We start from the raw sequence: 23836 nt of genomic DNA, 5'->3' as shown, positions 1-23836 counted from the left end.
TTGAACCCCTTGAGATTCAAACTCCGATTCGTAAACTCCAGGGATTCTCTATTTTTACTCAGAGGTATGATAAGTCTCAAAGCAACATGACTTCGCAGTACAATCCTGCTCATCCCCTGACCAGATTAAAGAGCGAAAAATTTGGCATCCAGCCAACTGAATTCCCTCTCCCCACCAGGAAAAGAGCAAGGAAAACACCACCAGAGTCTGACAGTGAGACTCTTTCATCCACGTCGTCCATTTCAACTCCCTCACTGCGAAGTCAACCACCCACGTCTTCATTCCAAACCACTCATCCATCTTCCACAACCCCTCCTCTTCAATCATCAAAGATCATAATATCTTCATCTTCCCAGCATCAGGGATCATCCTCTGCACTTTCATTCACTAGCAGCTCAACGATGGCCCAGTCTCCATGGAACAATCTGTTATCACTGAAAATTATGTTGCCAAAATTTCTCAGACTAGCTTAAGGACAAAGTGTTTTCGCAGCGCATGAATCCTTTTTAGCAGTTTCGCAGCGCTACCTGTTTAGGTGGTTTCGTAGCGTGCTACGAAATTGGGGATTTGTTCGAGTTTTCAGTGGAGGTCAAAATCCTAGCATGCCTATTGAACAGAGTTCTGAAAGAGGGAGTTAGAAACACTGAAAAGGCGCTTGGAAGAAGTGGCGGTGTTTATGTTCCTCCTTTCAAGCTGGCGCAAATGATGAAAGATTTACAAGATAAAAGCAGCTTGGAATATCAGTGTATGTCTTGGGATGCTCTTCGTAAAACTATCATGGGCTTGTAAAAAGTGAACGCATCAAACATTAAAAGCATTATTCCAGCTTAGATGCCTTTCCGCTAGCTGGCAGAAGCATTACAGCACGGTTGTCTGAGTTTGACATTATAGCAAAACAAGTGGAAGCAGGGGAAGGCTGGTTCTCTAAGTTGCATTGTATGTGGCAGGAATTCAAAGGATTTTATTGATACTCATAGCCTTGTTATGCATGCGTATTATTCTCAAGAGGCTCTCCCCAAATCTGAAGCAGCGGGTCGAATCCTGGGACAATTATTGTAGTCTTTTTCAGGTCATTGTTCACGGCGTGGTTAACATGCAGCTACCGAATCAATGGCTCTGGGATATGATCGATGAGTTTATTTATCAGTTCCAGTCGTTTTGTCAGTATCGTGCTAAGCTAACTGGGCCAACATCTTTTGCCCCAATTATTGAAGCAACAATCCGTATTGTGGAACAGAGTGATGGGCAGTATCATGTTCTCTTGATAATTGAGGATGGAGCAAGCACAACGATGCCAGTTTTGGCTGCCCAACAAGAAGCGTTTTTGTGCAATTTCTCCATTGTTTGGCACTCAGTTTTGCGGGAATCACAAGCCTGCTTCGGTGGAGGCGAGGATTCCATGCCCAGTCGATTCGTCCCACACTATCCTACAGGAAGATGTAGTTGCACATGTCAAAAAATGCCCTTTTGTGAAGCAAATAGAAGAATTGAAATCTAAACCATACTATGCAAAGTGTATCAATTCTGGCAGTGATGAAGAAGATAGCTCAAGATTTAGAAGTCCCTCTGAAGTTCAAGAAAAGTGTTTTCCATCAGGAGAAACTGAAAGAATTCGATCAGATAATGATGTGTGTTCAGAGATGAAGCGCAAGGCCATACTTGCGATGTCAGGACAGGAGTTCCATGCATTACTTGAGAAAATTCAGTCAGCTCACAGTGCTATTTGAAAAACAACATACAGGACTCATATTTGCTGCCTGATGCCTGCAACAAATGGTTCAACGCAAAGCTAGATAGGAGGTTGCCCTTTCAAGAGAAGCATGCCATACAATAGGCATCCATACTTGGAAATCTTGAAACTCTGGGAATAATTTGGAGTCCTGATTCCATTTCAAAGACAAGCATGCATTATGAATATATTAATGGTAGTGGGCATGGGGAAGAGATAGAACAGTTGAAATCCCATCTAAAAGTTGTAGAGTTTGGGGCTGGACGAGGTTATTTAACTCACATGTTTTCTGACTGTTATGGCATTAAGGACATAGTACTAGTGGAGCGCAGGTCATATAAGTTCAAGCCTGATCGAACTTTGAGACAGACAGAGGCCATTAATTTGGAGCACCTGAGAATAGACATTGAAGATTTGAAATTGGAAGCTGTGGAATCTTTGAAGGGCTTTTACTATGCTGCAGTGGGGAAACATCTTTGTGGACCAGCGACAGATTTGGCCCTCCGATGCTGTCTTAGTGAACAAAACCATAACAAATATGTATCTGAAGATACCAACAGAGGAGGAAATCATCCTTACATAAAAGGCCTTGCAATTGCAACATGTTTCCACCATCTTTGCCAATGGAAATCTTACGTGAATAAACATTTTTTTTCATAAACCTGGGCTTTACAAGAGAAGAATTTTGTGCTGTAACATGGCTGACCAGCTGGGCACTTGATGGGGAGCATTGCTCTGATCATTCCAGAGGCGTTAAAGTCGGAACCAACTTAAATGTTTTCAATACCACCGAAGATGCTGCTAATGTTCATGATGTTGGAAATATTATTAGATGCTTGAAGCCAGCTGAAAGGGCAGTACTAGGCTTGAAATGCAAAGAACTTCTTGATACTGGCAGGTTCATATGGTTGAGAGAGCTGGGACTAAATGCTAAACTAGTAAACTATGTTCCAGCCAAAGTATCTCCAGAAAACAGGTTACTTCTTGCAAGCAATGGTTAAAGAACTTGAATCACTTATGGTTGAGTTGTAAACACCACATATTTGGTGGTTACCTTTGTGGCAAGCAATCTGGAGTTTCCATTTTTCATGCTGTTGTTAACTGTATTGGCCATTTGTTCATTAAATTGGGCTTTATGCACACTCGAATGGTCCATGGGGATACTTCACAATCATTTGAGGTGGATGATTTATTGATCTAATTGAACATCTGTCAAAGTTGTGTTCTTCACGGTCTGGAATCTATTGAAGTGGCTGTAAGAAAAGGTGCTTTGCAGTGAAAGGTTCCAGGTTGGTAGGGCTTGCAGAGAAATCTGGGCATGCTGTTTGAGTTTTATAGGAAAAGCTATTGACATTGAAGCTTGACAGCTGAACAGGGTTACTTGCAAGTTGTTATTCATTTGTTGAGAAAAATGTGAACAATCAGCTGAAAGAGAAATATGGGGAGAAAATAGCAAGAATGCAGAGAAGTGATGAGACTGTGTATGATGAAATTACACAGCAGTTTCGTAGCGCGCTACGAAACTGCTGTAGCTGCATGTTTCAGTTGAGCCAATCAATTATGATTGATAAAGCGGCAAATCTTTTTAAAAAAGTTTTGTCATCACACAGGTACATGGAAAAGGGTGGCCAGCACATCATGGACGTGGCAAATCTCTATTTTTTGGGTTGTTTAAGGAACTAAAAGGACATGCTGCTGCATATTCGAAGTGATGGGGGACCAGAACCGGAAAGTAAGGGATATTCCCTAATATCGATGAGCAGTTAAAGCCTTCAGCATTCCAAGCCAGCATGCAGCATTAATTGCTCATCTCAGTTATCTCAGCCAAACGAAAAGGAAACCAGGTGTCAAAGCTGCAAGGAAGAATCATTCTACGAGGAGGATAGGATTAGAGTTATAGTTAAATTAGGACTCTTTAAAATTCCAGTTTAGCACTTATTGTATTTAATGAGTCAGTTCAATAGCAGATAGGGGTAATTAGTGGCAGTCATCGAGCTCCCCTCATGTTGGAGGAGGAAGCTCAAGGTAGTTAAAGATATGTTTCTATATATAGATAAAACTTTGATGTAATGGGGGTTGGATATTTGAGAAAACAGAGTTTATTTTGGCTTGTGTAAAAACTTATTTTCAGTAATACAAATGACTGCTTTTCTTCTCAGGATTCACACAGTGTTTCAAATGCTCAAGATATATGTGGTTTTGTTTTATCCTTTATGTTTTACAACTGTATAGATACACAATCACTCAGAATTCACTTTGCTGCTCTGATTTCCTGTGTGTATTTGTAAGTTGAGGTTTCTGTGAGAGGTATTTTGAGTGTTTAAACATTACATGCCCTGACTTCTATGAATGAGTAGTTTTATAGTTTGCTGAAATGATGATTAACTCCATGAGCCCAATGGAAGGCTTTGTAATGTTTGTCCAGCCAACATATGTGTTAAATTTACTTTGCAAGAGTTAGCCATCTCATCAATATTTAAAATCAATAACCCTTTGAGAGAGCCCTCTCAGGCTAAGGAGGCTAAGCCTTAGTCAAAAGTCTGGTTTGAAATAGTTACACAGAGTCTAACTGATCAGCAGCCTTTCAGTGCTTGATTTTGTGATAACACAATCCTGGGGCGGTTTTAATGCCTCCACCCCTGAGCCCAATACTGGCCCATCCTGAGAAATGGCTACCCAAATTCAATCCAGAAACAGGCATGCTAGTTGAAGAACATATCAATAATTTCATGCTTTCTGTTAATCTCAACAGAGTTACCAATGAGGATGCTGTCGTCCAGCTTTTTCCCTACACAATGCAAGGGACAGCCGGGTCATGGTACTTTTCATTACCTTCCGGGTCTATCACAAGTTGGGACATTTTTCAAAGTCAATTCCTTACCAAGTTTGGGGATGACAGATCAACGACGACGTTGATCAATGACCTATCCAATCTTAAAGCTGAGGGTAGAGAACCCATCAAAGATTTTAATTTACGGTTCAATAAAATCCTCAACAAAATTCCCGCTGCTTCCCAGCCCAACGAAGAAGTGAGATGTGAATGGTATATTACAGCCTTACCATCAAACTTGGTGATCTTCGTCGATAGGGCAAATAAGACAACCTTAGTTGAAAACTTGACAGAGGCGATAGCAGTAGAGAAACGCATAGTATCCCTGGAAAAAAGATCTGCGATAGAGGAACGCAAATCTAAGAAAGTCTCCTACAAGGAAGACCCCAAGAAGAAATAAACGAAAGATCCTTTCGATTTGGAAGGATTACAAAAAGTGTTAAAAACCATGTCCAATGAGATGATTGACATTAAAAAAAAAGTAGCAGAAACTTCTTCAAAAAATCCCTACAGAGCTTTTAAAAGAAATCCTTCAATGGATGTGAAACCACCCAACGCTATCTCAAACGTCGAATCCGAAGAAGAGGAAGAAGAAGAGAATACCACTGAAGGGCAGACTGATGACGAAGAAGTTGTGGAACTACAAGGAATGTGGGATTTCATCCTCCCACAAGAGGAAGATCAAGAAGCATTTCCGGTTAGCACACGAAGCAAAAACCAACTTGATCCTCCCCAAACTACCCCTAAGCAGAAGGGCGCAAGCCCTGCAATAAAAGATAAAGTAGCAACAAAGAAAACAACCGCTAAAGCGACTCAATATAACCCAGTCCAATCAGATCAAACACCTCCATCAAGAACACTCATTGTGTCAGATGAAATGGAGTACAACATTATTGATGACATGAAAAAGACTAGGGCTAATATCACTCTTTACGTGTTGAGCAAATTGAAACATCAACAGAAGATAATGATGAAAGAATTACATGCCGTGCCTACTACATCTTTACCTACAGCTGTAGCTTCCCACAACACGAGAAGACCTCCAACCAAAATGATCAATAAGATTGACCCAAATGACATCGCCTTGATTGGAGGAAGATCAAGGTCTCACACTCCCCCTTTTCTTCTCACTTATGAAATTTTCAATAAAAACATGCACAATTGTTTGGTAGATTCCTGGTGCTTCAACGAATATTTTACCCAGATCAATATGTGCCAAGTTGAATGTTCAACCACAAAAATCCGCGGTGCGCATAGTTCAACTTGATCGATCTCAAGTTGAAGTGATTGGTGAGCTTAATCAAGTGACCATAAGATTGTCGTCTAACTCGAAGGTATGTCAGGTTATTGACATTCTAGTAGCTGATATCCCTGAATTCTATGGTTTAATTCTTAGTAGGGATTGGTTCGAAAAACTCCATGGATACTTCTCAACTGACTGGTCGCACATGTGGTTACCCTACAATGGTAAACCGAATCAAATAAAGGTTGAACGAGAGTTACACCAAAAGTACATAGTGACGAAATTGGAGGGAGAAAATGAAGCAATAGCATATAACAACAGTATCATAGGCAATTACTCGGTAGATTCTTTCCTCGACAATTTCAATGCTCATATCTCACCTTACTTAGAAAATTCAGTTTTGTCCCAAGTCGAGAATTTTTCCCAAACTGATAATTCAAAGTGTGTTAATTTTTTAGATAACCCTGTAAATACATCTTTGTTTTGGAAATTATATTTTGATGGCTCTAAATCTAACGAGGGAACAGGAGCATGATGCGTTCTGATTAGCCCAGACGGAAATAAGACCATGCTTACATGCAGACTTGAATTCGATTGCACAAACAATACAGCGGAATACGAGGCCTTGGTGCAAGGCCTATACAAAGCAATCGGGTTGAATGTTAAGTACCTGCAAGTTTTCGGAGACTCTGAGATCATCGTCAAACAGGTATGTAACACCATACATTGCCTATCAGGTCATTTGAAACACTATCAATCTTTAGTACAAGATCTGACCGCACATTTCATAGCATTCAATATTTCGTCAATCCCAAGACTTCAAAATGCGAGCGCAGACCTGTTAGCTAACGTAGCCTCTAGACTTATTCCCTTCGAAGATTTTAGTCCAGATAGATTCTCAATAGAATTAATCTTTAGACCATCCATACCTGACAACATTACAAACTGGAGAGTATTCAATGACGATCCTGACATTGTAAATTTCCTCACTTCTGAAGGATCCTACTCAAATCAAATAATTGACGAAGACCATCATGATCACCAAATACAACAAAATGGCACTGATAATGCTATACCTAAATCGGTGGTTAAGTTAGAAGACTTATATGATTTTAAAAGTCGGTTTAAAAGGTCTACTAATTCTAAACTCTACAGTTCGACTCTGAACTACGAATTAGTAAATCTAGGAACCGATGATAAACCACAAAACGTTAATCTAGGCCACGGCCTAGCCCCTGAAGAAAAATTAGCGTATATCCGTATTTTGAGGCAATACAAAAATGTTTTTGCCTGGAATTACGATGAGCTAAAGACATACGACACTTCTATCATTCAACACACTATCCCTATGATTGACAATGAAAAACCTGTCCAGCAGAAACTCAGAAAAATCCACCCCAATTTAGAAAATCAGATAGAAACGGAGCTAAATAAGTTGTTGAGAGCCAGAATAATTTTCCCCGTCAGACATTCCAAATGGGTATCCAATATGGTACCCGTTAGAAAGAAAAACAGAGATATTAGAATCTGTATCGATTTCCGGAATCTCAACAAATCCTGTCAAAAATACAATTTTCCCCTCCCACTTATGGAGCAGATATTACAGGCAGTAGCAGGCTCAGAATTAATGTCTTTTTTGGATGGATTTTCAGGATACAACCAAGTGCTGGTACATCCCGATGATCAGTTAAAAACCACATTCTGAACTAAATGGGGTACATACGCATATCGGAAGATGCCATTTGGTCTGATCAATGCCGGCGCTACCTTTCAGAGAGCCATGGAAATCGCATTTAAAGGTTTAGTCAATAAATCTGTAGTGATTTACCTGGATGATATAACAATGTACTCCAAGAAGCGAAGCGACCCTCTCAAAGATCTGAAACAAATCTTTCAACGATGTTTAAGGTATGGGATTTCACTTAACCCAAAGAAATCTTTTTTCACATTAAGTGAAGGAAAACTGCTAGGATTCATAGTGTCAAAATCTGGTATTCACATTGAACCTGACATAATCAAAGAAATTTCCGAAATATCAATGCCTCATAACAAAAAAGCCATGCAATCTTTCCTTGGTCAAATCAATTTTGTGAAGAGATTTGTCCCAGACTTCTCACGTATTGTTTCTCCTTTGCAAAATATGATAAAAAAGAATTCAAATTTTAAATGGGGTCAAGATGAGCATGAAGCATTCAACTTGATCAAACAAGCTATCATTAACGCTCCATCTTTAGCGACCCCGAATTTTTCAGAATCTTTTACCTTATACACATTTGCCTCAGAGAAATCTTATGCCGCGATTCTAACTCAAGCAAATCAAGAGAAGGTGGAAGCTCCAATCGCATTTTTTAGCTCGAACTTACAAGGTGCTGAACTCAATTATTCAGACGTGGAGAAACAGGCATATGCTGTTTTCAAAGCGATCAAGTATTTCAGACCTTTCTTACTGAAAGCCCATACCAAAGTCATAGTACCATGTGGGCGAAAAAAGAGCAAATTGGATCACCGCTTTACAAGAATACGATATTGAGATCAAACTAGCAAACATTGTAAGAGGTCAAGGCTTCTGCAAGATGTTGGCTGGAGCATCGCAAATTCCTGAGAACTCATCTGAAGAGGTACATACGTATGAAGTAAGCCTAAACGACGTAGAATCATTATATGCTGACACCATTTATTATCTTAAGAACGGGTATGCTCCATCACACCTGGGTCACACCAAGAAAAGAGCTTTGAGATTGAAAGCTAAACAATACCAGCTCATAAATGATGTTCTGTTTAAAAGGAATTACGATTCTGTGCTTCTTAGGTGTCTTGAGAAAACTGACGCCAAAAAGGTTTTGTAGGAACTCCACGATGGACCAGCAGGCGGACACTATGCTGGAGATGCTACTGCACATAAAATATTACGTGCAGGATATTATTGGCCCACGCTGTTCAAAGACTCACACAGTTACGTGAGGAAATGCCAAGTCTGCCAGACTGCTGCAGGGAAACAAAAGAAACCGTCCATGCCACTACAGCCGGTAACATCGAGCAACCATTCAGTCAATGGGGCTTGGACATAATAGGTGATATCGTTCCTCACTCTTCTAAGCAACATAGGTATATCCTCACGACAACAGATTATTTTACTAAATGGGTAGAAGCAGTTCCTCTCAAGACAACTAATTCTGAAAACATTATTGAATTCATAGATCAATTTATAATCACTAGGTTTGGATTGCCAACGGCCTTAATGTTTGATAATGCTTCATACTTTTCTGGAAATACAATGACTGAGTTTGCACTTAAAAGAGGGTTCAAACTAAAATATTCGACCAACTACTATCCGCAAGGTAATGGATTGGCTGAATCAACAAACAAAAACCTGATCAGGATTATTAAAAGAACAGTCGACCAAAACCAAAAGAATTGGAACAAAGCATTGGTAAATGCTTTATGGGCAGATAGAATAACGAAGAAAGCTTCAATCAGCACTTCTCCCTTTAATTTGGTTTATGGGAAAGAAGTGGGTCTTCCAACTCACTTAGTCATTCCCTCTTTGTCTTTAGTACAACACATCGATGAGGTATCTACCTCCTCCATACAACTAAAACAAATGGAAATAATAAAATTAGAATAACAACGAGAACAAGCTAAGAAAACCCATGCCCATCATCAAGCGCTGATAAAATCCTCTTTTGACTCAAGCATAATGACCAGAAAAAACTTTCAGATGGGAGATTTAGTTTTGAAATGGGATAAGGCTCATGAAGAAAAGGGCAAACATACGAAATTTCAGAAGCTGTGGCTTGGTCCTTTTCAGATTGTAGAAGTCATAGCCCCATCGACGTTTGTGTTGCAGGATTTGGCAGGTAGAAGAGATTCTTTACCTGTTAATGGACAGATTCTTAAAATGTATTTTCCATAGAAGATCACTCTTCTATTTTTGTAGGGTAGTTTTAGTTTTTATTTGTTGTTTCTCTTTCTTCTAAATAAAACCTGTTGTAGATGGTCACTAAAAAGGTTCATGAAAAAGACACCAATTATCTATCGGATTTTGAGCTTTTCGCTTGTACGAGTAGCAAAACTTTTCGAAAAATCTAATCTTTATTATTGAAAGGTAGAGTTAACTTTAGCCTAAATATGATACTAGTTTCAACCTCAAAAACTTTGATGAAAGAAACCTTTGGTAAGAAATTGTTTTATATCAGCACAATGAAAGGTATCAATAATAAAATAAATATTCTCTGTAAAGCTGCTATTTTCAAACTCTATTATTGTCGTCCAGAGCTTTCTTAAGGAAAAACAATGACTTCCTCCCTGCTAAAGGAAATCGCAGCATTCAGAGGAACAATCCGAGAAAATGCTATATCTCAAAGAATAAGAGGTCTCATCACGAGCCGACTTATCATGATCACAGGTATTACAACTTGCTGACTTTGCCAATACTGTCTACCAAAACAGGGCAACGACTCAAGATTGTTGCAATCAAAAGACAAGGGGTCTCATCACGAGCCAGCTTGTTCATCAAAAGTGTAAATCGATTGAATGACTGTGTCATAATTTGGCCACCAAACCAAGACATTGTTCTTTAAAGAATAAAAAAGGAAAAAGTGTCAAAAAGGGTTTTTCTCTGAAATGTTGTAAATAACCTCAAGCAGGATAAAGGATCATTGCTGGATAATAGGTAACCCTGTCGAGGCTATGGACGCTTGCGGGCAGCAGAGGCTCTACCTACGACAAATGAGCATATTTTAAAAGCCAGTACGCAGAGAAGACCTTATTTTATCTTTAAAAAAGACCGAGTAATGTCTGGTGTGAATACAAGAACTAAGCCTGAGGAAGCAAACAATTGGAATATGAAAAGGTTGAGACAAAGTATCATTGATAGGATAAGGAGTAATGTACTCTATTTGTCCATAAAAAAATTTAGACATATGAAAAATTTTCTGCTTCGGAAGTGGAAATTCAATAGAAAAGCAGAGATAACTGGTTCTTCACAGTGAATCGCCATTGTTGTGGTCACCAACAACCCCCCCTCTTTGTTTGGTATTAGCAATAACACCAAGCAAATGGGGACCCTTAACAAAAAATCCAAAAAACATTTTATCAAAATTTTTGTATTTTAACTCCCTAAAGCTGTATCACATCGCGAAGAGAGAGTGAAGTGTTTTTCCTATGTGCATAAATAAGTTGCGAAGGAGCGACGCAAAATTCATCTCATTGCATATATTGAAAAGCGCTCTTAAAATGAAAAATTAAGGAATTGCCGACGGCCGATATGCGACGTCGTATATCGCAACATCGCATAAGCAACACACAGTGATTGGATGATTAAGCGCGATTTGAGATTCGCGATTTGCGATCTTGCGATCTGCGATGAATGCGACCATCAATTCCTGCAATGACACATCTTGACATCCCAATCCTCGATATTGCGATGTGAATCGTAGAAATCACTCATCGCAAAATTTCCTCGACATAGTGTTCAAGGAAAGCTGTCTGTAGATTAAAATTGGGTGCGTGCCTTAAGAGAAATTAATGATTGTACGCCAAAGTATCCAAGAAGGATTGTGTTGTGTTTTTCGAAGAGTCAAGTCATTATGAGTGTCATGATTATGCATTCATTAGAACTTAAAGCCTTCATGTCAATCTTTTCGTCATTTCTCTTTTCCTTTGCGTAATCTGTAAGGCAGCAACTAATATAAATCAATGTTCAGGAAACATCTAAGGAAAAGGGGAAAGCGTCAATACTCGGAGAACAGAGAAGAGATGCCTTCGCAAACGGATGCCACATGCAGCAGGACCGCGGATTCCAGAGTATCACTCAACAGATACTGATGGAAATAGACTATCCAAGACTCAAAGTCAAAGGCGCCCAAAAGCAACATGTTTACAAAAGATCCTGAAGCTCAGACTGGGTAAAGCAAAAAGAAAAACGCTAAAGGGGGAAGACGCTCCAGAAAAGCCTGGAACAAAGAATGGAAGCAATTTTCAATACGGAAAATTGTTCAGAGAGCAAAGTCCCTAACTTATTGAGTCATTCGCACGGCCGGAAACTGAAATAGCAACAGCACAATCAGTTTAAAAGAAATTTTGGTTATACCAAGTATACACACAGCGAATACACCAAGCCAGAGGAAGATTTTCGAAAATATCTTCTAGTTTGTTAGAAAGCGGTGCCAGCTCTTGTTGTTTCTATTTTCATCGCTCGAACGAAAGGAGAAGACAACCAACCGACTCTTCCCAGGCGAACGTTGCATTGTTTACAACACTAAGGAGCAAATACAAAAACGGTTAGAAATTAGATTCATTTTTTAGAAATAAATTTGCTTTAGTAGAAGGGCGGTCATTTGAAGCCGTGTCCTAAATTTATGTAATTAAGATTAATTAGTTAGTAGTATTTAACCCTTCTCATGGCATTTGGAGAAGGGTCCGGAAATTTGTCAAAAAACTTGTCCTCAGAACATGCACTTTTGCACCCTCGGAGGGGGTTTTTGATGAATGGATGGATCGAGATTTATCAATGTTTGCATTTAATGTCTGCTACTGATGTTGCACTTTTGTACTCTTAGTAGATGTTAGAACAAGTAGAGATAAATCGTTATTGCTTGAAGCTTATGAGTGAAATCAGTCATAAATGGTACTTTTATCTCTTGACCAATTTCTGCTTATATTCTTAGAGTGATATGCAGTTTTAGTTGTTTATATGTTAATGTATGAATGTGTGGGTTACCATTTGGCACTTCTGTACGGTGGAGTCATTTATTTGTGCTTGACATATGAATAACTTATTATGCGATATGCTGTTCACAACTGTTTTGCCTAACTTCTTATGCATAGTGGTTTATCTTAATTGATTTCTATTCTTATGATAGCTGAATGATCTTTATTACCAGTTATTGTTCGAAATATTTTTAGATCGCATAATAGAAGAAATACACCCCGGGTTAGCGTAGATTAGATGTGTTGTTTCTTATTAGATTACAATAGCATAGGGTCAGTTTAGAAGTTTGAATTAAATTAGCTTAAAATACTCCTAGATCAGCATCATCCAACTCTACACACACACACACCCCTTAGATTGGGAAACTAGTCCCATTATCCCCAGTCGGACGCGCTTTACCAAACGGATAAGGAGCTGCCAACCAAGGTCCAGACTGGGTGGGTATCCCCCTTGTTGTCGACCCGATTTTCGGGGCCTCAACAGAAGGAAGCCTTTGTTTTCCATTATATTTGCTTCACTATTCGAACTTCTGAGAATGTGGAAAATTTGAAAGGATTCAAAGTCCTTCAGGATGGTCATTAGCCTTTTTAGAGACTTGTTGAGTGTGGCGTTTTTGAACTGGTCCTGCATATTGATCTTCTTGATGAGGATTCCTGAGTCTCCAAATGCTTGACAATCTTTGATGCCTCTTTCTCGAACAATTTGGTAGGCTTTTGTGAGGCCAACAAGTTCTGCTTGGTTATTTGTACGATGACCAAGCCCCCAATTGAAGCAGTCTTTTCTAGTGTTGTCTGGGGAGTAGATGACTCCACCAGCGCTCGTGGCCCCAGGGTTTCCCTTGGAGGCTCCATCGAAGAAAATTGTAGTTTTAAGATGGTTCCTCCACCAAAGTTGGAAGTTGGCTTCTGGATCTCTTAATCTCTAGTGAGGGTTGGGAAGGGGGAGGATCAGAGATTTGCCTTTGGGGAGAGGGCTAAATGATTCAACCAAATCTTTTCAGAAGGGAGGAGATAAGAATCTGATTTTTGTGAATGATGAAGAATAGATTCCAGGAGAAGAGCTTTAGCTTTAGCATCTATTTTTGTAGGGAAGCAAGGAGTATTATTGAATGTCAAGTCATTCCGGGTGAGCCAGATTTCCCAACACACGAATTTAGGGATTGAAAGCCAAATGTGATACCACAGAGAGTTGCTGGGAATGGGATGAGGATAATTTTGGAACCATGTGGAGTAAAGATCAGCCACAGTGCATTGCTGGGGTAGATTAACTTGCAGATCAAGGAGCGTTATTTTCCAGACTTCCTTGGCAAAAACATAGTCTAGGAACAGATGAGGGGCCGTCTTTCCAACATTTCTGCACATGATGCATTGATGAGGTCTATCAATGTTTCTTTTTAGTAGATTGTCACTTGTCAACTGTTTGTTATGCATGAGGATCTAGAAAGAAAATTGACTTTCAGAAGTCCTATAGAATGCCAAACCCGTTTCCAAATGCTGGAGAGCGTACTTTATATTTTTTTGGCTGCAGAGCAATATAACCTGTTGTAGTGGTATAAGTGCCAGCGTCTCCCTAGCCCCAACTATCTAGACTGTCATGATGGATGGGTGCAATGTTGGAGAGGAGCGATTTCAGTGCTGCCAGCTGTGGAAGGAGATGCTCCGGTACGATTGGGAAGCTCCAATCCTGCCAATTCCCTTTGCGATCCCACTCTGTTATGTCAAATAGCTTGCGATACCCTGCATCTAGAAGCCAGCATCGGAGGTCATGAATTTCATCATGGGATTTAAGGGGTGCGCTATTCATTATACGGTCTTCCCACAAGTAAATTTTTTTTCCATTGCCTGGAATACAGTAGAGGTGAGACTTAAAGCGACTGATGCTGTTTCTGCATAAATTCCAGGTTAACGTTCCAGGGGAGGTGTTGTCAACAGATAGTTTCCTGAGAGAGACCCCCTGCGCATATTTTTTCCTGAGCGTGTCACTAACTGGATGAGCAGGGTCGGAATAGATTTTCCAGAGAAGCTTGCAGCCGAGAGCGAGATTGGAGAGTGCAAGGTCTCTTATTTGGAGTCCTCCATCCACTATTCGGCGTTTTACTAGATCCTAGTTTGCCAAGTGCATTTTTCTTTGATTGCCTTTGCCTCCTTACCAAAGAAAGTTTCGCAGAAGGCAGGAGATTTGTTCCATGATGTGTTTAGGAGCAAGAAGAAAAGAGGCTTGGTAGATAGGAAGGGCAGAAAGCACAAATTTTATTAAGACTGTTTTTCCTCCCTTTGTGAGCCAGAACCCTGCCCAAGAGGCGATCTTGGATTTGATATTGTTGATGATACCTTGCGCCAGAGTTCTAATATTAACCCCGGAGGTGAGTGGTAGGCCAAGATATTTGATGCTGTCCCAATGGGCGAAGCCCTTGAAGCCAAGGATCTGGGCTGTATTGTTCAGATTGCCTTGATCCACATTCCATCTGTAGATTGAGCTATTTCTGTCATTTATCATAGCTCCTGAGGCTCTGCAATAGCATTTTAGGACAGAGTCGAAAGATTTAGCTATTCTCGTAGAGGCACCGCCAAGAAGGAGGGAGTTGTCTACAAAGAGGACGTGGTTTATAGGCTTTTGGGCATTGGAAGTGTGAATTCCAGGGAGGTCACCTGAATTCATTTCTGCAGTAAGATTCCTGTTGAGGGAGTCCACCATTAGAATATACAAGAAAGGAGATAACGGGCAACCTTGCCTCAATCCACGCTAAGCTTGGAAGAAGGATGATCACTGACCATCCAAGGATTGACTAGAGGGGCAATCCAAGGATTATCAATACAGGCTTTGATGAGATTGATGAACTGAGCAGGGAAGCCGAAGGATTGGAGGACTAGGAAGAGGAAGGAGTGGTTGACCCTGTCGAAGGCATTGGCCATGTTGAGCTTGATCAAAATCCCCTTCTCTATTCTCAGTTTACTGAGTGGACAACTTCCTAGACTTGAATGACATTATCCAAGATGTGTCTACCTTTAAAAAATCCCCCTTGAGAGCTGGAGATTAATTTTTCAAGGAGGGGTTTGACCCTGTTTGCAAGGATTTTGGCCAAGATTTTATAGGAAGCGTTGCAAAGTGAAATAGGCCTAAATCTGCTAAAAGTTTATGGATTGACCTCTTTTGGAATTAAGGCTAGGAAGGTTGAATTGATGCCTCCCCCAACCTTGGCTTTACTGAAGAAACCTTGTATCATTTTCAGCAGATCTGTTTTGATGATGTTCCAGCAGACTTTGTAAAAGTGTATAGAGAAGTCATCTGGCCCAGGGGCCTTATCTAATTCCATTGCCCATATTACTTTGATAATTTCTTCTTCAGATAGTGGTTTCAGAAGAGCTTGATTGTCCTCTTGATTGATGAGGTGAGGGATATTAGAGAGAAGGTCTTCAATATCCTCTTTGCTGCCTTCATTCCCAAGCCCGTAGAGGTTTTGGAAATGATTTTCAGCTGCTGATTTAATTTGATCAAACTTTTTGCAGATCTGTCCTTCTTCATTTTTTATCTCAGTAATAGGGTACTGTCGGTGGAAGAATGAAGTGTTTTGCTCTCCGGCCTTGAGCCATAGGCTACGAGATTTGAGCCTCCAATACTCTTCTTCCCGTATAAAAGAGTGGTGGATGTTGCTTTGGAGTGCAGCCTTTTTTATTTAGAATTTCCGGAGTGATGTGAAGGTCTTCTATTCCCATTTGCAGAGTTTCTAATGAGTGAACAATTTCATTTCTATGTTGAGTAGGGTTTTTAGATGGATTCCTTAGCCACTATTTTAAAGCTTTTTTTGTGACTTTTAGTTTTTGTTCCCACACATAGCTGGGAGAACCATTGATGGGAATATCCTAGGTTGATTAAATAGTGTCAAGAAAACCTTCTTTTTCAATCCAGAGAGGGCTGAATTTAAAGGGCATTGGGCCCAGGTCTTCCTTAGGAGCCATAAGGAGTTGAATTGGCTTGTGGTTCAAGGTGAGTTTGGGGAGGATTTTTGTGGAGATAAGAAGATTTTCCAATAGAAAGGAGCTTTGAATAAAAAATCTATCCAACCAGGCAAAAATGTGATCAGTCCCAATTCGATTATTGGTCCAAGTGTATGTGCCTTTTATAGGTGCAAAATCTAAAAGGTCCCTCTGCTGCATGAGTTCTTCGACCAAGGACAGTAGTTGGCCTCTAGTGCTGTTACCCCCCTTTTTCTTTTGGCTTCATAACAATATTGAGGTCTTCAGCCAGAATGATGTTGTTGGGGGAATGAAGGTCTAAAAAGTTGAAGAGAGAATTCCAACATTCTCTTTTTTCAGCATAAAAGACAGGGACATAGAGATTGAATAGGGCTATAGTTAACTTACTTTCAAGGTGCTTGAGCTCAGTGTAGATCAAGTGCTGGGTCTCATGCGAGTTAAGGAGATGGAAGTGATTGCCAGTCCAGAGTGTCACAACTCCTCCTGAAGATCCCCTTGAGCTGACTGCTTTGCCTGCATTCTTTTTCCATTTTGACTTGCTGATTTCCATGAGGGCTTGCCCTTCGATTTTGGTCTCTTGGAGCAAGAGGATATCTGTGGGTTCTGTTTTCATTAGATCTTTGATGACTTTGATTTTTGGTTGGGTCCCAGACCTCTGCAATTCCAAGAGACTATACAGATTATTTACCCAGCGAGGGGTTTGAGAGGCCTCCCTTGGAAGGTCTTGCTCTTGTATTTCTCCCAATAGACATTTCTATTGTGGATTGGCTGCCTTGCATCTTTAGTCTTTCCGCTTTTCTTCCCTCACTACTTTGTGAGGCTTCCTGCCTACCCTCTTTGAGGGTCTCTCATAGATCTCATCCTCAGAGGAGTTAGATGGTTCTGCCGCTTTTTTCTTTGTTATATTTGCATACGAGGGAATGGAGGGGCTACCCTGAGAGACACTAGGAGAGGCAATTCTCCTCCTTCTTTGTTTGTTTGAGGGATGTCAATCTGTGCCGGGGTAACTAGATCTGCTTCAGGAGGAACTTGGGGGGGGGTTCCATTAGGGTTTGGATTCTCATCCAGGGCATGGGGGTTCCTCTTTTCATTTCCTTGATCTTCAGTGTTCTACTTTCTAGGTCCTTTCCCTTGCGCTTTTGCATGACCGGCTTTCTGGACTGTGGTCCACCGTTCTCCCTTCGACTTACCACTCTGTTCTTTAGCCTTTTTCTTGCAATATCTCGCGAAATTCCCATAGCCATGGCAGTGTCTACATTTGAAGGGTAGTTGCTCATAATCTAGTTCTTAGATGTGATACCATCTGGATACTGTGAGTTTTATTGCTTATGGTAATCCTTCTTCAAGGTCTAATTCTAAACATATTCGGGCACAAGAGTACTGATCTTTCCTCACAACTTGGTCGATATATTTTCCAAGGGAGTTGCCAATGGTTTGGAGTGATTTCTGGGTCCAACAATGCAGGGGTAGGTGGGGAAGTCGCACCCATACTGGGACGGTAGTGGGCACATCTTGTTTCAGGTCGAAATCCGGTGTCCATTTGTTTAGATATAAACCTTGTGGCCCCATGAAATAAGGCCCATTCCTGAAGATGAGACTCCGATCTTCAGCAGATTCAAACATGAATACGAAGTATCCTTTGCCAACAAAGTAAGATTTGATACCTTCCTTGATCAATGGGGACTAGTTTCTCTTAATATAATCTTCTACCAATTTGGGCAAGGGCCAGAGGTCTGTGAACTGCCCTATGAGTCCTTTGTCTGCTAGGTTCAGAGTAGATCGACAAGTTTCTTCCTCAGGGAGGGCCACTGAGGGTATGCTGTCCTTTTTTTTTTACGAATTTTTGTTGCTGTGCTATTGGGGGCCATTTGCAGCATGCAGCCACCATTTTCTGAAATTCACGAACTTTTGGAGGAAGGGGGAGGGGCTCTGAGCCCCCCTCTCGGGCCATGGCAGATTGGAGGGTAGTAAGTATGAAGCTGCGGACATGCGAAGCACAAGAGCTCATAAGAGCTAGATCACATGGCCAGAGCAGCCTCTAGGTCGAAATCGATATCGGAAATGCTTTCACTTTAGCAAAGCATTGAATTATGAATTAGCATGAAGAAAAATATATCAAATACTTACACATAAGGTTAACACCTTATTTATAAGAGAATTAAAAAGAACCAAGTATCTTATGATTGTAGGAAAGCTTCAGGCCAAGTTTAGCCCAAGAGGGGGAGTATGTAGTGTCCCTTATTGGTTTAGTTAGTTTCGGTGACACCTAGAGAGGGTGATTTTGATGGAGTGTATAAAGATTATATATGTTAGATTTATGTATTTTCTTGTATGCTATAGACATGGTTTGGGCCACATGGTTGTTGCATGTTTATGATAATATCTATGGTTGTGTGTATAAGGCTAATTTTGGTTAAGTGCATATTGTTGATGTTTCTCTTTTTGTTGAAAATGCAACAAGAAAATACTCATTTAATTTTGTCCTTGAATTAAATTAGGAATAAAATTGTAATTCCATATCACAAGACAAATTGTATGAGTTAACTAAGTTAATTTGACTTATTTGGTTTAGTTAATTCGAGTTGAGGGTCTAACTAGAGTCATGTAGAGTGTCTCCTACATATAGGAGCTTTGGTTGAGTTTATTTTGACTTGTAATTAATTAATTTGTTTTAACTGAGTTAAATTCAATTAAAATAGTTCCACCTGATGGAGGAACTAGTAGGAGGCTAGACAGTGGGGTGTTGCTTCATGTGTTCAACCAATTCACTAATGATTCACTCATAAATAACTCATGCATGTTAGATCTAAGAGTTACCTAGTTGAGACTGGAGTTTAAGGGCAACGTTCTATAAGTTGTATATCATCTAAATTGTACAGGTGGTGCTTGCAGTCAGAGGAAGGCCTATGAGGATTGCACAATTCATATTGAGGAACTTTCCTAATTAATAGTGGGCTAATTCCCAAAGAAACAACACAAGGAAATAGGAACTTGGGCAAGTAGAAATTTGGTTAAGTATTTTCCTAGTATTGTCTAGGAAGCTGTGAGACAAATAGGGATAGTGGAGAGGTTGCTCGGACTTGAGAAAAGTATTGTAATCTTCTCATATTTTCTAACAAATGCGATATATATATAGCAAGGGGTTTTATCTGTGGATTTCCCCAGGAAATCATTGTGTAATGTGTTGATTAAATTCTTTCTCTTGTATGCTTCGTAATTTCACGATCTTTTAATAGTTTCCACTGATGAGTAGAGTAGATTCAAGTCTATTGTTTTAGTCAATTACAATTAGAAGTTTGAATCTACAAGGAATTTCTACACTTTTGGCATCCTTATTTTGACTTTGGAGCATGACATGAATGATGGTCTATGATTGTGACACATGAACGAAAGCTACTATGTGGAGTAGTTAATTGACCATAATCTTCTTGATGATCTATGATTTCATGATTATGTACGCTTAAACATGTATTTAGCAGGAATTGGAAGGGAACTTAGTTACTTTTTGAGAAGGATGCTCAAATAAGAAATGACTGTGTAGGTCACATATAAAATTGGGTAAAATGTGATCGAATTAAAATTCATTATTAATTTTATTTGATATGTTTAAAATACGAGGTTATGATGCATATAGGTCCGGGGAAATAATACCTTGCCAACAGATCATCAGATGCGTATGAGCCCACAACTAGTATGTTGAGGAAAAGCATGGAGCCTCGAAGAAGCATAAATTAGAATCTATTGAAAAGACTAGGGCACTAAGTACTAACTTTCTGAAAGATCAAGGCTTGGAGTCTTGGATCTTTGCAATAGATCAAGACGTGGAGTCTTGATTATTCTAGGAAACAAATTCCTTGGTATAAGGAAAGGGCGAGGAGTCCTAACAAGTCAAGAGAGGTGCACAATGAGGGTGCGAAATCCCTGTTCTAGGATTGTTAAAAAAAAAAACAAAAAAAAAAAACCCTTAAAGGCTTACATCAACTAAGTAAATTAATCCAAGTTAATATTTCAGTTGGATTAACTCCAATTTACCTACTTTAGAGGGTCATTTAAAAAAAAAATATTTATTTTTGAAAAATCAAAATAGGAAGTTATCTAGAAAGGACACATGGGGTGACAAATATTAGATAATTGAAGTAATTAAATAGTTAAGAAAAATTGAGAGGTTTCCACCTCAGGGAAGGGTGGTGAATAATATTAATTATAATAATTTAAAAATAAGTTAATTTTTTCATGAAGGGAGTGAGGTGTTACTCCACTCAATGCTTATAAAGATTGAAATATTTTTCCCCATGGGAGAGGATATCATGAATAGTAGGGAGATGTTGTCGAAATCAATACCAAATTTATGAATTAAAAATCCCAATAGATTTGTCTGGTTGATGGAAACTAAGTGGTGTGAGAGGAAGATAAGATATCTTCTTTAGTTTGTCCAATGTTTCTCACTATTTCTAAATTTCGTACTGTTTGTGAACTCATACACTCGGAAAAATGTTTCCCTTGGAGAGAAAAGTGTTTCCCTTGGATATGGTTGGGTGGTGAAACTGACTGGTCTATTGGAGTTGGCAAGCACAGTTGTTGAATAAAGTAGATCAACTGAGTGTATAATTTCTAGTTTGTTATATTATGTGTTAGTGTCAGATTTGCATACTGCTATAAGTGATCAAAAATCCTCTTTTCATACCATATTAGGGTCCCATTCTGAATTTTTTTTCATTCCACTAGGTCATCATGCAAAAATTTGGTCACTGAAGGTTGAATTAGGGTTTCCTTTACTCCTTTTAGAAATTTACGCCTTGCTGGCTCATTTCAACCTTGATGAGTATCCATTGTCCATAAAGTTAATGACATCATGCCATCACATCAGTCATGTCATCTTGAAATTTAGTCCTTCAAGGTCTCATTAGGTCTTTTAAGGTTTTTCAGGGTTTCATTAGGTCATTACGGTTTCCAAGGTTCTAATAAAACTCCATTCCATTGCTTAAGACCAACAAATAAAGGGTGATCAAATAACATCTCTTCACCATGTGAAGATGATTTGTAAAGAGAAATGATTATTTCATCATGTAATTTTATGTTCACTATATGTAATAAGTATTGTTCTGCTGCCAACTTAATCTCTATATGCCAACTTCATTAAAGCAAAGTCAAATTCAAAGAGTTCTCAAAGACCATCAAAAGATCAATTTGTCAAAGGAAATAGTCAAGTGAAAGGGTAATGTTTCTGTTGGACACCTAATCCTCTATGGGTTGGTGTAGAATGTGAACAACCATGAGAGTCCAAGAGACCTTGGGATGTGGAACCCAACGATCACACAAATGTACTATAAATGTATATCATGTCAATAATAATGCATTCAATATTTTATCATCCACCTTTGCTATTTACATTCCATGTAACTTTAACATGGTATCAAAGCGGGCGATCCCCTGCCTTGCTCATATTTGAGGAATTTTTCTGCCTATCAGTTGTCATCCAACAGACCTGCCCGCTCAGCTTTACCCATGAATTAGAAGAATTACTAATGCTAATGTGCTACCATCATCTCACCCATCAAACCAATGAACACTCCTCTCTCTTAACGAAATCGCACTAAATTGTAGTTAACGCTCCCTTGTCAGTCATGAAATCCCAGTGACTTCTCTCCTCCTTATGGGTTCTAACAGAGGTAACGTCCCCCAGTTCTACCATTCCTGTGTACTACGTAGACCTATTCTTATGACGTAGAGAGGAATATTTCTTTCTCTATCCTCGATGAATAATGGAGTGTCCATATCATTTCTATGATAGATTCCCAAAATCCAATATCCATTTCACTGCACACATGTCCATTTCAGAATTGACCCTTTGATTGTAGCTAGATTGTTCATTTGGAATAGGTTGTGAGTATACAATCCTAAGAAGTTATGCCTTCTCAAGGTATCAATCCTTTTTTTTTTTGTTTTTTGTGGAGCTGAAGGACTGTGTTCGATTCAATAATGCCTCAACATTTCCCTTCACAGTAAGTTTGATTATGGAACATAGTGGCTATGGATATTTCCATGGGCGAACCAAGGATTGAAGAATTAATGATCTTCAGTGTCAGTTCTTCGAAAATGGAGGTCAGTGACTCATTTTCCTTCATCAACGGGGACAAGATTGAATCCTTCGTTGCTCTTTCTCTATGACTTAGTTGTCACTGCATTTAATTTTATCGATTGTTATTGTTGTTATGACTACCTTTCTTTCTTCATGTGAGGTAGCTTTAGCTGGTGCAAAGACCACTAAATTTATTCAAGCTCTGGTTGGCCATTCAAAATATGTGTCAGCTGAGAATATTACTCTTGTTCCAGATCGCTGAGATATAGCTGCAACAATTGTTTGTGATCAGTAGCTGAATCGACAAAGGAATACCAAAGAGTCCCTACTTATGGCCGAGCAACCCGCTTCAAGCCACTCTACCTCCACCTTCTAATCGACTTCTTCGTGGCCTTACGTTTCAACCCATTCACCTCCTCCCACTGCATACCACCATCACCATACCTGGAGAAAAAAATGGTTGGCATTCTATTCTACTTAGATCTAAGGGATGCGATATTTGAAACCGGGGCATTGGTAGTCTACACTCGAATTTGTTCATTTCTCTCCTAAATGAGCTCATTTTGACTTAATTTCCTCGAAAGAATTCAAGACCGGTTATGTGCGTTCGAATGGAGCGTTGAATAAATTGTGTTTAAGCCTTCTATGTAGTGATTGAATGGCATGAAAATATTTGTGTGTTGATTCCTTTTGGTGCACTTGTGTGTAAACTAGTGTGGCTGCTGGGATCCAGGCGTGGAGAACTAATTGTGTTGTTAATCCTTCTTTGGCTACAGGATTCAAGCAAGGAGAATAAGTCTTGCAAGAGGCAAACAAGCATGAAAGTTGTGAATGGCACTTGAGCTTCGACTATTGTAAGAATTTCACAAGTAATAGAAACTTTTTGGCTTTGCAATGTGAGATTATATTGCTTCTCTTGGACATTTATTGTGTGTTCTTTAAGGTTGGAGTAGTCGTGGGTTACCTGCACGTTTCTATCAATTGTGGGGTTCACTTAATAGGAATCTCATAATTAAGTTTTGGGGAGACATAGCAGTTGCAAGAATAATGAGCAGATGTGAGTGTTAATGACAAAATTTTTTAGAGGAAGCCTTTGCAAAATGTCACTGCTGCAATGCGACAGATCGATCATGATTTTCCACGGACTTTCCCTTCTCATCCCTGGTTGGATACTCTAGAGGGACATGAATCTCTACGAAGGGTGCTTGTTGGATACGTCGCCTCCTTATTTGATTTTATGAAATTTGTTCCCCAGTAAGACATGCAAGC

At 39.6% G+C, this 23836-nt stretch overlaps 1 pseudogene; it reads left to right on the top strand.

The window, feature by feature from the left end:
* The first annotated feature begins 1274 nt into the window (after positions 1-1274).
* On the top strand, positions 1275-2944 carry LOC149262797 (uncharacterized; annotated as a pseudogene).
* Positions 2945-23836: the final 20892 nt, after the last annotated feature.

Source organism: Pinus tabuliformis, chromosome 6 (genome assembly GCF_031772625.1).
Source record: "Pinus tabuliformis cultivar Carrire ecotype Pingquan chromosome 6, CPIR1, whole genome shotgun sequence".
In the NCBI taxonomy this organism is placed as follows: domain Eukaryota; kingdom Viridiplantae; phylum Streptophyta; class Pinopsida; order Pinales; family Pinaceae; genus Pinus; species Pinus tabuliformis.
This window is presented reverse-complemented; position numbering and strand designations above follow the sequence as displayed.